The following is a 12311-nucleotide window of genomic DNA, read 5'->3' as shown; positions in this document are numbered from 1 at the left end:
CAAAAGTATATCATGTCTAACCACTGTTACTGTGAATAGCAGACATCAATTGAGAAAATATTTTTTCTGTATTCAAAAACTCTCATACAATTCAGCAGAGAGTTGGCTCATGGCACTGATGGAAACCTCGACATTCCAACAAGTGTCTACAATGTTTCATTTCTGTCTGACTTATTGTCACAAACAAAAATATCAACCAACATTCATCTCAGATATACACGATGTATACTTGGTTCTGATTGTTAGAATTTTTTTTTCTTTTTCTTTTTCTTTCTTTTTTTTTTTTTAAGATGAAGTCTCATTCACTGTTTTGCCCAAACTGGAGTGCAATGGTGCGATCTTGGCTCACTGCAACCTCTGCCTCTCGCGTTCAAGAGATTCTCCTGTCTCAGCCTCCTGAGCAGTTGGGACTACAGGCGTGTGCCACTATGCCCAGCTAATTTTTGTATTTTTGTAAAGATGGGGTTTCACCATGTTGGCCAGGTTTCTCTCAAACATCTGACCTCAAGTGATCTGCCCGCCTCGGCATCCAAAAGTGCTGGGATCACAGGTGTGAGCCACTGCACCCTGGTTGATAAAAATTTACCTGCACACCATTGTCTCCACTTCATGTTAGCTGTGAGTCCTTGAGATAGTTACTCACTCCCCATCACGGTACTGTTGTAGGAAAGAACCTTCAGTAATAACACATATTTAGTGGTTAGTTCAGGTTTGGCCCCATGATGAGCTTTTCATGTGTATACTAGTTATCTCCTCCTGCCCAGCAACAATACTGCTGCCACTCTCTTAAATTTGCACTCAATTTTTGGAACAGATTATACATGCATATTGGGAAAATGCAAAAGGTAAAAAATGATATAGAGTGAGAAATCAAATCTTCCCACCAAACTGCCCCAGATATCCGGTTCCCTTCTCTAAAGGAAAACACTGTTACATTTTGTTGTTTATCCTTCCAGAGACAGTCTATGAATTTAGAAAACATACATGCATGAATATATATTCTTTTTAAAACATACATGATGGTATACTATATATACTATTTCCTGTCTCACTTTATTCATTTAATAAAGTATCTTGCCGAGCTCTCCAGAACAATGTGGATAGTTCCACGCAGATTGGGCACAGTATGCTAATGAATAGACAGTGTCTGTGTAACCAGTTCCCTGTTGTTGCACGTTTAGGTTGTTTCTAATCTTTTTCTTAACAGTGCTGCACAAAGTACTCTTGTATGTGTCATTTTGCACTTATCTTTATTGGTTTTCTGATATTTTGTTTTAAAAAATATTTGTTGAAGGAGATAAGCTCAGTGTGATACTTGCACATGATCACAGCTAGTTCAAAAAACTCACTAAAATATTTACTGAGTATTCTATTAACAACATCATCATTTTATCTAAAAGTGTTAATATTAATCAAAGGTGTCACCATTTTATCTAGAACTAGTGAATATTAATTAAAGGTATTTATTGAGGGAGGGAAGAAGAGTGTTGATTTTACTTAAAAAGAGCATTAATAATCTGAGAGAGATTTTTTTTTAACTCTCATGAAACAAGAAAAAGAGATTACATGACAAAGTAAAATTAAGAAGCAGAAATAAAGAAATAAAAATTTCACTTGGACTATGACATGTGACATGGCTGGCTAGTATCCGCCTCTTAAAATTATCTTCCCTGGAACAGAGCAGCATGCGGAGGCTCGCATCACGAATTTTAGCTTCAGAAAGACTGCAGGTATCAGTTAGGAATCCCAAGAGGACCCACAGACCCTCTGAAGGAAGTGGACTGCTCCTGCAGGACCCAGGAGACACCCCAAATACTATGATTGCTCAAATTGCAGAAGTGGGAAAGGGAGTTCGAGCTCCTCCCCATCACCGCCCCGCGCGGAACACACACCCCCACTGGGGAAAATGAAGGTTTAGTTTGCGGGAGAAGACTCTGACCTTATCTGAAGTTGAGTCACTTTAGAGAGCCTCGTGAAATACAGGGGTAGAGGAAGCAAGGGGAAAGGCCCTGGGAGCCCGCTGGGTCCCGAGGCAGGCCATTCCTGCCTGGCCTCACAGGGATTCTTCAGGAGGGCAGCCAGTGGTGGGAAGAAACACCACAGGGAGAAGGAAGTCTCCAGCTGAGCTTTGTAACAATTTGAACCCATGGAGGAGCCTTCTGGCCAGAACTCAGGGAGGAGGGTGCGAATCCTGCCTGCAGACTCCACAGGTGGGGGAAGAACTAAAGCCCTTTTCTTTTGCAGCTGGGAGGTGGGTAGTATAGGGCAAGATCTCAGCCCTGACTGCCCACTGCCTGGACACACTCTGTGCTGTTAGGTGGGGCACAGTGGGAGTGAGATCAGCCCTTTGGATTGCATGGGAGCTGGGTGAGGCCTGTGACTGCTGGCTTTCCCCCACTTCCCTGACAATCTACGCTATTCAGCAGAGGCAGCCATAATCCTCCTAGGTACACAACTCCACTGACCTGGGAACCTCACCCCCATTCCCCACAGCAACAACAGCAAGACCTGCCCAAGGAGAATCTAAGTTCAGACATGCCTACCCTGCCACCACCTGATGCTCCTTCCCTACCCACCCTGGTAGCTGAAGACAAAGGGCATATACTCTTGGGAGTTTTAGGGCCCCACTCACTGCTGGTTCCTCCCCATACTACCACAGCTGATGCTCTCTGAAAAGCGCCACCTCCTGGCAGGACGTCAACCAGGGCATTAAATCCCCAAAACTAAGAACCCTCGCAGAGTCCATTTCACCTCCTGCCACCTCCACTGGAATATGTGCTGGTATCAATGGCTGAGAGGCCCATAGACAGTTTACATCACAGGACTCTGTGCAGACAAACACCAGTACCAGCCTGGAGCCTGATAGACTTGCTAGGTGGCTAGACCCAGAAGAGAGATAACAATCTCTACAGCTTGGCTCTCAGGAAACCACACCCATAGGAAGAGGAGGAGAGTACTATATCAAGGGAACACCCTGTGGGACACAAGAACCTGAACTACAGCCTTCAGCCCTAGACCTTCCCTCTGACAGAGCCTACCCAAATGAAAAGGAACCAGAAAACCAACTCTGGTAATATGACAAAACAAGACTCTTTAACACCCTCCAAAATCACACTACTTCACCAGCAATGGATCCAAACCAAAAAGTAATCCCCGATTTACCTGAAAAAGAATTTAGGAGGTTAGTTATTAAGCTAATCAGGGAGGCAACAGAGAAAGGCGAAGCCCAATGCAAGCAAATCCAAAAAATAACACAAGAAGTGAAGAGAGAAATATTCAAGGAAATAGATAGCATAAAGAGAAAACAATCAAAACTTCAGGAAACATTGGACACAGTTACAGAAATGCAAAATGCTCTGGGAAGTCTCAGGAATAGAATTGAACAAGCGGAAGAAAGAAACTCAGAGCTCAAAGACAAGATCTTCTAATTAACCCAATCTAACAAAGACAAACAAAAAGAATAAGACAATATGAACAAAGCCTCCAAGAAGTCTGAGATTATGTTAAATGACCAAACCTAAGAATAATTGGTGTTCCTAAGGAAGAAGAGAAATCCAAAAGCTTGGAAAACATATTTGGGAGGATAATTGAAAAAAATTTCCCTGGTCTTGCTAAAGACCTAAACTTCCAAATAAAAGAAGCACAAAGAACACCTGGAAAATTCATTGTAAAAAGATCATCACTTAGGCACATTGCCATCAGGTTATCTAAAGTTAAGATGAAGGAAAGAATCTTAAGAGCTGTAAGACAAAAGCACCAAGTAACCTATAAAGTAAAACCTATCAGATTAACAACAAATTTCTCAGCAGAAACCCTATAATCTAGAAGGGATTGGGGTCCTATCTTCAGCATCCTCAAAAAGACAATTATCAGCCAAGAATTTTGTATCCAGTGAAACTAAGCATCATGTATGAAGAAAAGATACAGTCTTTTTCAGACAAACAAATGCTGAGAGAAATCGCCATTAGCAAGGTGCCACTATAAGAAATGTTAAAAGGAGCTCTAAATCTTGAAATAAATTGTGGAAACACATTAAAATAGATCCCCTTTAGAGCATAAATCTCACAGGACCTATAAAACAAAAATACAATTTAAAAGCAAGAACAAAAAACCAAGGCATACAGGCAACAAATAGCACGATGAGCGGAATGGTACCTCACATCTCAATACTAACATTGAATGTAAATGGTCTAAATGCTCCACTTAAAAGATATAGAATTGAAGAATGGATAAGAGTTCACCAACCAACTACCTCCTGCCTTCAAGAGACACACCTAATACATAAGGACTCACATAAAGGGGTGGAAATAAAGGTACTCCATGCAAATGGACACTTAAGGCAAGCAGGGGTAGCTATTCTTATACCAAACAAAACAAACTTTAAAGCAACAGCAGTGAAAAAAGACAAAGATGAACGTTATACAATAGTAAATGGCCTTGTCCAGTAGGAAAATACCACAATTCTAAACATATATGCACCTAACACTGGAGCCTTCAGATTTATAAAACAATTGCTAATGAACCTAAGAAATGAGATAGACAGTAACACAATAATAGTGGGGGACTTCAATACTCCACTAACAACATTAAACAAATCATCAAGACAGAAAGTCAACAAAGAAACAATGGATTTAAACTATACCTTTGGAGCAAATGGACTTAACAGATATATACGGAACATTCCATCCATACAACAACCATAGAATACACATTCTATTCAACAGTGCATGGAACTTTCTCCAAGATAGACCATACAACAGGCCACAAAATGAGCCTCAATAAATTTTGAGAAATTGAAATTATATCAAACACTCTCTCAGACTACAGTGGAATAAAACTGGAAATTGGCTGGGCGTGGTGGTTCACGTCTGTAATCCCAGCACTTTGAGAGGTCGAGGCGGTTGGATCACCTGAGGTCAGGAGTTTGAGACCAACCTGGCCAAAACGGTGAAACCCCGTCTCTACTAAAAATACAAAATTTAGCCGGGTGTGGTGGCACGTGCTTGTAATCTCAGTTACTCAGGAGGCCGAGGCAGGAGAATCCCTTGAACCAAGGAGGCGGAGGTTGCAGTGAGCTGACATTGTGCCATTGCACTCCAGACTGGGCAACAAGAGAAAAACTCCATCTCAAAACAAAACAAAACAAAACAAAACAAAAAACTGAAAATCAACTCCAAAAGGAACCTTCAAAACCATGCAAACACATGGAAATTAAATAACCTGCTCCTGAATGATCATTGGGTTAAAAACAAAATCAAGATGGAGATTAAAAAATTATTTGAACTGAACAACAATAGTGACACAACTTATCAAAACCTCTGGGATACAGCAGAGATGGTGCTAAGAGGAACGTTCATAGCCCTAAACGCCTACATCAAAAAGATTGAAAGAGCACAAACTGACACTCTAAGGTCACACCTCAAAGAGCTAGAGAAACAAGAATAAACCAAACCCAAACCCAGCAGAAGTAAGGAAATAACCAAGATCAGAGCAGAACTAAATGGAATTGAAACAAACAAACAAATAAAACACAAAAGATAAATGAAACAAAAACCTGGTTCTTTGAAAAGATAAATAAAATTGACAGACCGTTAGTAAGACTAACCAAGGAAAAAAGAGAAAATCCAAATAACCTCAGTAGGAAATGAAATGGGAGATATTATAACTGACATCACAGAAATACACAAGATCATTCAAGGTTACTATGACACACCTTTATGCACATAAACTTGAAAACCTAGAAGAGGTGGATAAATTCCTAGAAAAATACAGCCCTCCTAGCTTAAATCAGGAAGAATTAGATACCATACACAGACCAATAACAAGCAACGAGATTGAAATGGTAATTTAAAAATTACCAACAAGAAAGAAGTCCAGGACCAGAAGGAGTCACAGCAGAATTCTAGCAGACATTCAAAGAAGAATTGGTACCAATCCTCTTGACACTATTCCACAAGACAGAGAAAGAGGGAATGCTCCCTAATTCATTCTATGAAGCCAGTATCACCCTAACACCAAAACCAGGAAAGGACATAACCAAAAAAGAAAACTACAGACTGATATTACTGATGAACATAGATGCTAAAATCCTTAACAAAATACTAGCTAATCAAATCCAATGACATATCAAAAAGATAATCCACCATGATCAAGTGTGTTTCATATCCGGGATGCAGGGATGGCTTAACATATGAAGTCAATAAATGTGATATACCACATGAACATAATTAAAAATAAAAATCATATGATCATCTCAATAGATGCAGAAAAAGCATTTGACAAAATCCAGCATCCATTTATGATTAAAACTCTCAGAAAAATCAGCATACCAAAAATAAGGACATACCTCAATGTAATAAAAGCCATCTAGGACAAACCCACAGCCAACATAATACTGAATGGGGAAATGTTGAAAGCATTCCCTCTGAGAGCTGGAACAAGACAAGGATGCCCACTGTCACTACTCCTCTTCAACATAGTACTGGAAGTCCTAGCCAGAGCTATCAGAAAAGAGAAAGAAATAAAGGGCATTGAAATCAGTAAAGAAGAAGTCAAACTATCAATTTTTGCTGATGATACAATCTTTTATCTCGAAAACCCTAAAAGCTCCTCCAAAAAGCTCCTAGAACTGATAAAAGAATCAGCAAAGTTTCTGGATACAAGATTAATGTACACAAATCAGTAACTCTCCTACTCTACACCAACAGCAACCAAGCAGAGAATCAAATCAAGAACTCAACCCCTTTTACAATAGCTGCAAAAAAATAAAGTACTTAGGAATATACCTAACCAAGGAATTGAAAGACCTCTATAAGGAAAACTACAAAACACTGCTAAAAGAAATCATAGACGACACAAACAAATGGAAACACATCCCATGCTCATGGGTAGAATCAATAGTATGAAAATGTCCATACTGCCAAAAGCAATCTACAGATTCAATGTAATCCCCATCAAAATACCACCATCATTCTTCAAAGAATTAGAAAAAACAATTCTAAAATTCATATGGAAGCAAAAAAGAGCCCACATAGCCAAAGCAAGACTAACCAAAAAGAACAAATCTGGAGGCATCACACTACCTGATTTTAAACTATACTATAGGGCCATAGTCATGAAAAGAGCATGGTACTGGTATAAAAATAGGCACATAGACCAACAGAACAGAATAGAGAACTTACGGCTGGGCACGATGGCTCATGCCTGTAATCCCAGCACCATGGGAGGCCGAGGCAGACAAATCACCTGAGGTCAGGGGTTCAAGACCTGCCTGGCCAATATGGCAAAAGCCTGTCTCTACTAAAAATACAAAAATTAGCCAGTCATTGTGGCACGTGCCTGTAATTCCAGCTACTTGGGAGGCTGAGGTAGGAGAACCACTTGAACTCAGGAGGCGGAGGTTGCAGTGAGCCGAGATTGCGCCACTGCACTCCAGCCTGGATGACAGAGCAAGACTCCGTCTCAAAAAAAAAAAGAACCCAGAAGTAAACTCAAATACTTACAACCAACTGATCTTTGACAAAGCAAACAAAAACATAAAGTGGTGAAAGGACACCCTTTTCAACAAACAGTGCTGGGATAATTGGCAAGCCACATGTAGAAGAATGAAAGTGGATCCTCATCTCTCACCTTATATGAAAATCAACTCAAGAACGATTAAGGACTTACATCTAAGACTGAAACTGTAAAAATTCTGGAAGATAACATGGGAAAAACCCTTCTAGTCATTGGCTTAGGCGTGGATTTCATGACCAAGAACCCAAAAGCAAATACAACAAAAACAAAGATAAATAGCTGGGACTTAAATAAACTAAAGAGCTTTTGCACCTCAAAGGAACAGTCAGCACATTAAACAGACAACCCAAAGAGTGGGAGAAAATCTTCACAATCTATACATCTGACAAAAGACTAATACCCAGAATCTACAACAAACTCAAACAAATCAGCAATATAAAACAAAAAAGACTCATGAAAAAGTGGGCTAAGGACATGAATAGACAATTCTCAAAAGAAGATATGCAAATGGCCAACAAACATGAAAAATCGCTCAATATCGCTAATGATCAGGGAAATGCCAATCAAAACCACGATGCAATACCATCTTATTCCTGCAAGAATGGCCATAATCAAAAAATCAAAAAACAGATGTTGGCGTGGATGTGGTGATCAGGGAAGACTTCCACACTGCTGGAGGGAATGTAAACTAGTACAGCCACTGTGGAAAACAGTGTGGAGATTCCTTAAAGTGCTAAAAGTTGAACTATCATTTGATTCAGCAACCCCACTACTGGGTATCAACCAGAGGAAAAGAAGTCATTATACGAAAAAGATACTTGCACACGCATGTTTATAGCAGCACAATTCGCAATTGCAAAAATGTGGAACCAACCCAAATACCCATCAATCATGAGTGGATAAAGAAGTATATATATAAAAACATATATATAAAGATAGATATATTTATATATATGTGTATATGTAAATATTTATATCTTTATATATATAAGTGTATATATATAAATATTTATATATTTATATATAAAAATATATATATGATGGAATACTACTCAGTCATAAAAAGGAATGAATTAATGGTATTTGCAGTGACCTGGATGAGATTAGAGGCTATTATTCCAAGTGAAGTAACACTGATATGTGGGAGCTAAGCTATAAGGATACAAAGGCATAAGAATGATACAATGGACTTTGGGGACTTGCGGGGAAGGGTGAAATGGGGTCATGGGATAAAAGACTACAAATAGGGTGCAGTGTATACTGCCCGGGTAATCAGCGCACCAAAATCTCACAAATCACCACTGAAGAACTTACTCATAGGCCGGGCGCGGTGGCTCAAGCCTGTAATCCCAGCACTTTGGGAGGCCGAGATGGGCGGATCACGAGGTCAGGAGATCGAGACCATCCTGGCGAACACGGTGAAACCCCGTCTCTACTAAAAAGTACAAAAACCTAGCCGGGCGAGGTGGCGGGCGCCTGTAGTCCCAGCTACTCCGGCGGCTGAGGCAGGAGAATGGCGTGAACCCGGGAGGCGGAGCTTGCAGTGAGCTGAGATCCGGCCTCTGCACTCCCGCCTGGGCGACAGAGTGAGACTCCATCTCAAAAAAAAAAAAAAAAAAAAGGACTTACTCTTACTCATGTAACCAAACACCACCTCTACCCCAATAACCTATGGAAAAAATTTTAAAAATACAAATAAAAAATTAAAATAAATAAATTTTCTGGTAGTCAAAAAATAAAATAAAATAAAATAAAATTCTCTTCCCCACTTTGGTTCCAGGAAACCCCCTCTTTCCAGACTTTCCTGGGGTTGTTCTCACTGTTCCTTCCGATTTTCTTTGTAGTCTCTTTCTTCACCTTTTACTCCTTCACCACCCGTGTTGGACAGAGCTGTCCTCAGCCTTCGGTGCACCTCAGGCCACACACTTGCCTTCAGTGTCCCCATCCACAATGGCTTCCATCACCAGCATCCCAGACCAGGTCACTCTGCTCATATAGCAATTGATTTGCTGAATGGATTCACTTCCCTGTCCTTCATTGTCGGTAGGGGCCAAAGGGAAGTAAGCGTCTTTCCTTTAAAATTTGTTCCGCCTCTTGTAGTCTGGAGGCCTCCATCCATCTGCTCAGTTGCCCAAGCCACTAACTTGGCAGTCACTTTAATGCTCTTTCTACCTTCTTCCTCCAGCATCCAGTCACCAAGGCCTGACAATCCCACAACTTTATATTGCTTTTTTTCTGTCCTCTTCTACCACAGTCACTTGTTTCAAAACTTGTCATCTGAAACCGGTACAAGGACTCAGCCTACAAATATGGCTTTGTTTCCTCCTCACCCTGCACACTGCTACCACTTCATTTCCCTCCAGGTCGCCATGTAGCTTACAAGGTCAAATTCCAGTGTGTGACTGGAACTTCCAATTCATTGCAGGAAGCCTTTCATGACTGACCCCTGGCAGCCTCTACTGTCCTATGCGGGCTTCCCTTTCTACCGCAGAATCAAAATGCATGCAGATCCTACAAAAGGTTAAATCCTTTCATTCGTGCTATATCATCTGCTTGAAATTGTCTTCCCTTCTTTTTCTGTCCACATCAAATCCAGAACTTAACCCAAATTTTGCATTCTCCAGGAAGTCTTCCTTGACCTTCCGTCTGATCACATATTCCTCTCCTGTTTTCCTACAATGCCAGGTGTGGCATTGCTGATAGACTTATATGTCTTTCCTGCCAATTTTTGAGAGACAATGATTTATCAAACTTGTATTTTCTCAAGTGTATTATTATCTGCCCTTAAGGTGATATATCCTATGTGCACACTCATGTATGCTCATGTGTATGCATGAATATGTGTGTGTGAGAGAGAGAGAAGGAGAAAGAGAGAGAGAAGAGAGGGAAGGGAGGGAAGAGAAGGGAGGAGAGAGGTGAGAAGGGAAGGGGAAGAGAGGGAAGAAGGGAAAGGGAGGGAAGGAGGGAAGAAGGGAAGGGAAGGGAAGGGAAGGACAAGGAAAAAAGTCACCCTCTTTACTAAGGTGGAAGACCTGACATGAAGCTGGCTGTGGATGTAGATAAGCTTGTTGATGTAGCTTGCAGCCAAAGGTTTGTAGAATTTATCTTTGGCACCTCATTTCCTCTATGAAATGCAAAATGAAGTTGTCTTCTGAGTAGGGTGCTAGAAGAAAGTGATAAAACTTGAAATCATTATGGTGAGGAATGGGGGAAGGTGTCAATTCAGAACACGAAGATAGACCTTCAGGCAGCATCAATGGCCTGGCTGAGGTTGCAGATCCTGAATTTAGAGTAGCTACAGCCACCAAGCTTTTCTATGCAATCTATGTTGGGTCTCCCCTGTGACCAAAACGCCCTTCTTCTTTATTGCTGTGAGAAACTCTATGGCACATTGGGAAATCCAGACCTAACAGAAATCAGTCAGGAAACTTATCTGTAGGATTTTCTATAACCTTTGCCCTTAAAGGCAGAGATACTCATAAAACTCAGTAGCCTCCAATGCCTGGCTTCCTTGCCTCCCTTAGGGCTTTCCCAGAAGGCAGTGCACCTGCACATACCCCAGAGAGAATGCCACAGCTTAGGACATTCCATTTGCTGGGTGACCAGAACATTACCTGCCTGACTTTGAGCCTCCTTTCCAAATGACTGTGACATCTATTCTAAAATTTTTGTTGATACAAGAATAGAGATCGCCTAGCCTAAAAAAATCATCCATTCAACAAAAATTGGCCATTAAAAAATGTAAGCAGCCTGGCCCATGTGTTCTCCATCTCTCTAAGAGCAGTCAGTGCTGGAGCATTTGGCGCTTAGCCCCAAGTCCCTTTATGGCGGCTGTGTAAGGTCACAGAAAGCCATATACAAAAGGATCCCAGAGAAACAGAATCTGGTAATTTTGTACATCCATAGGGTTAAGAGCTGGAAAGAAATAACTCTCAATTTTATTGGCTTCCCTCATTGAGGGGATAGCCACCTCTCTCAAATTGCATCTCATAGTTTCCCACTAAAATATTCATAAATCTTCCGGCAGGACATCGATTCCTCAACTATGCCTAAGACTCCAACAATTTGTAAAATGTACCACTGGAAGAAGTACTTCTGGAGTGTGATCCTTTATAGTCAGGAGTTAAGGTTGCTTTTGATCATTTAGGAGACAGAACTGGAAATATTATTCAGAGCTCTAAAATGGACCTCTGCCTCATAAATGAGGGTGGTTCCTGCAGGTTCTCCTAAAAATACATAGTGATTCCAACAGGCAAAGAAGTTGGTAAAAATGCTTATGAAAAATAACACTAACTACTACAGTGAAATAATATACAGAGGGTGTTCTTAAAGGAGAAGGTATCAGGGATTTCAGCCATCTCTCTCTCTCTTTCCTAGTGTGGGATGGGTTGGCTATACAGAAGATTATTCAGAGAAAACTCTGAAGTCCAAAGGCTGCCTTTCCCAGCAGGTTCACCATGGACTTGGTGCTTACCCCAGAGCAGCATTTACAGCATCCCCACATTTACTGCAAATCTAGTTTGGAGCTGCCAGTAGGGGGTTAATATAAGCCCCAGTCGACACAATACTAGAGGCATTCACATATGAAGCCTACAGTTGCTGCATGGGCACATTTGGCCCACGTTTCCAAAGAGGCAGTAGCTGTTACTGCAGAGAGCACACTGCCTGCCACTGCTGGACCATTAGTATGGAAATGAGGCATGTGTGTGACAGGTGGCCTTACAACCAACACAATTAACTTTCTCCATTAGCTGATGCTCTGACAAAACAGATGCAGCATCAATAAGTACCCCCCT

Source organism: Macaca nemestrina, chromosome 5 (assembly GCF_043159975.1).
Source record: "Macaca nemestrina isolate mMacNem1 chromosome 5, mMacNem.hap1, whole genome shotgun sequence".
Lineage (NCBI taxonomy): Eukaryota > Metazoa > Chordata > Mammalia > Primates > Cercopithecidae > Macaca > Macaca nemestrina.
Note: the sequence above shows the minus strand (reverse complement) of the source record.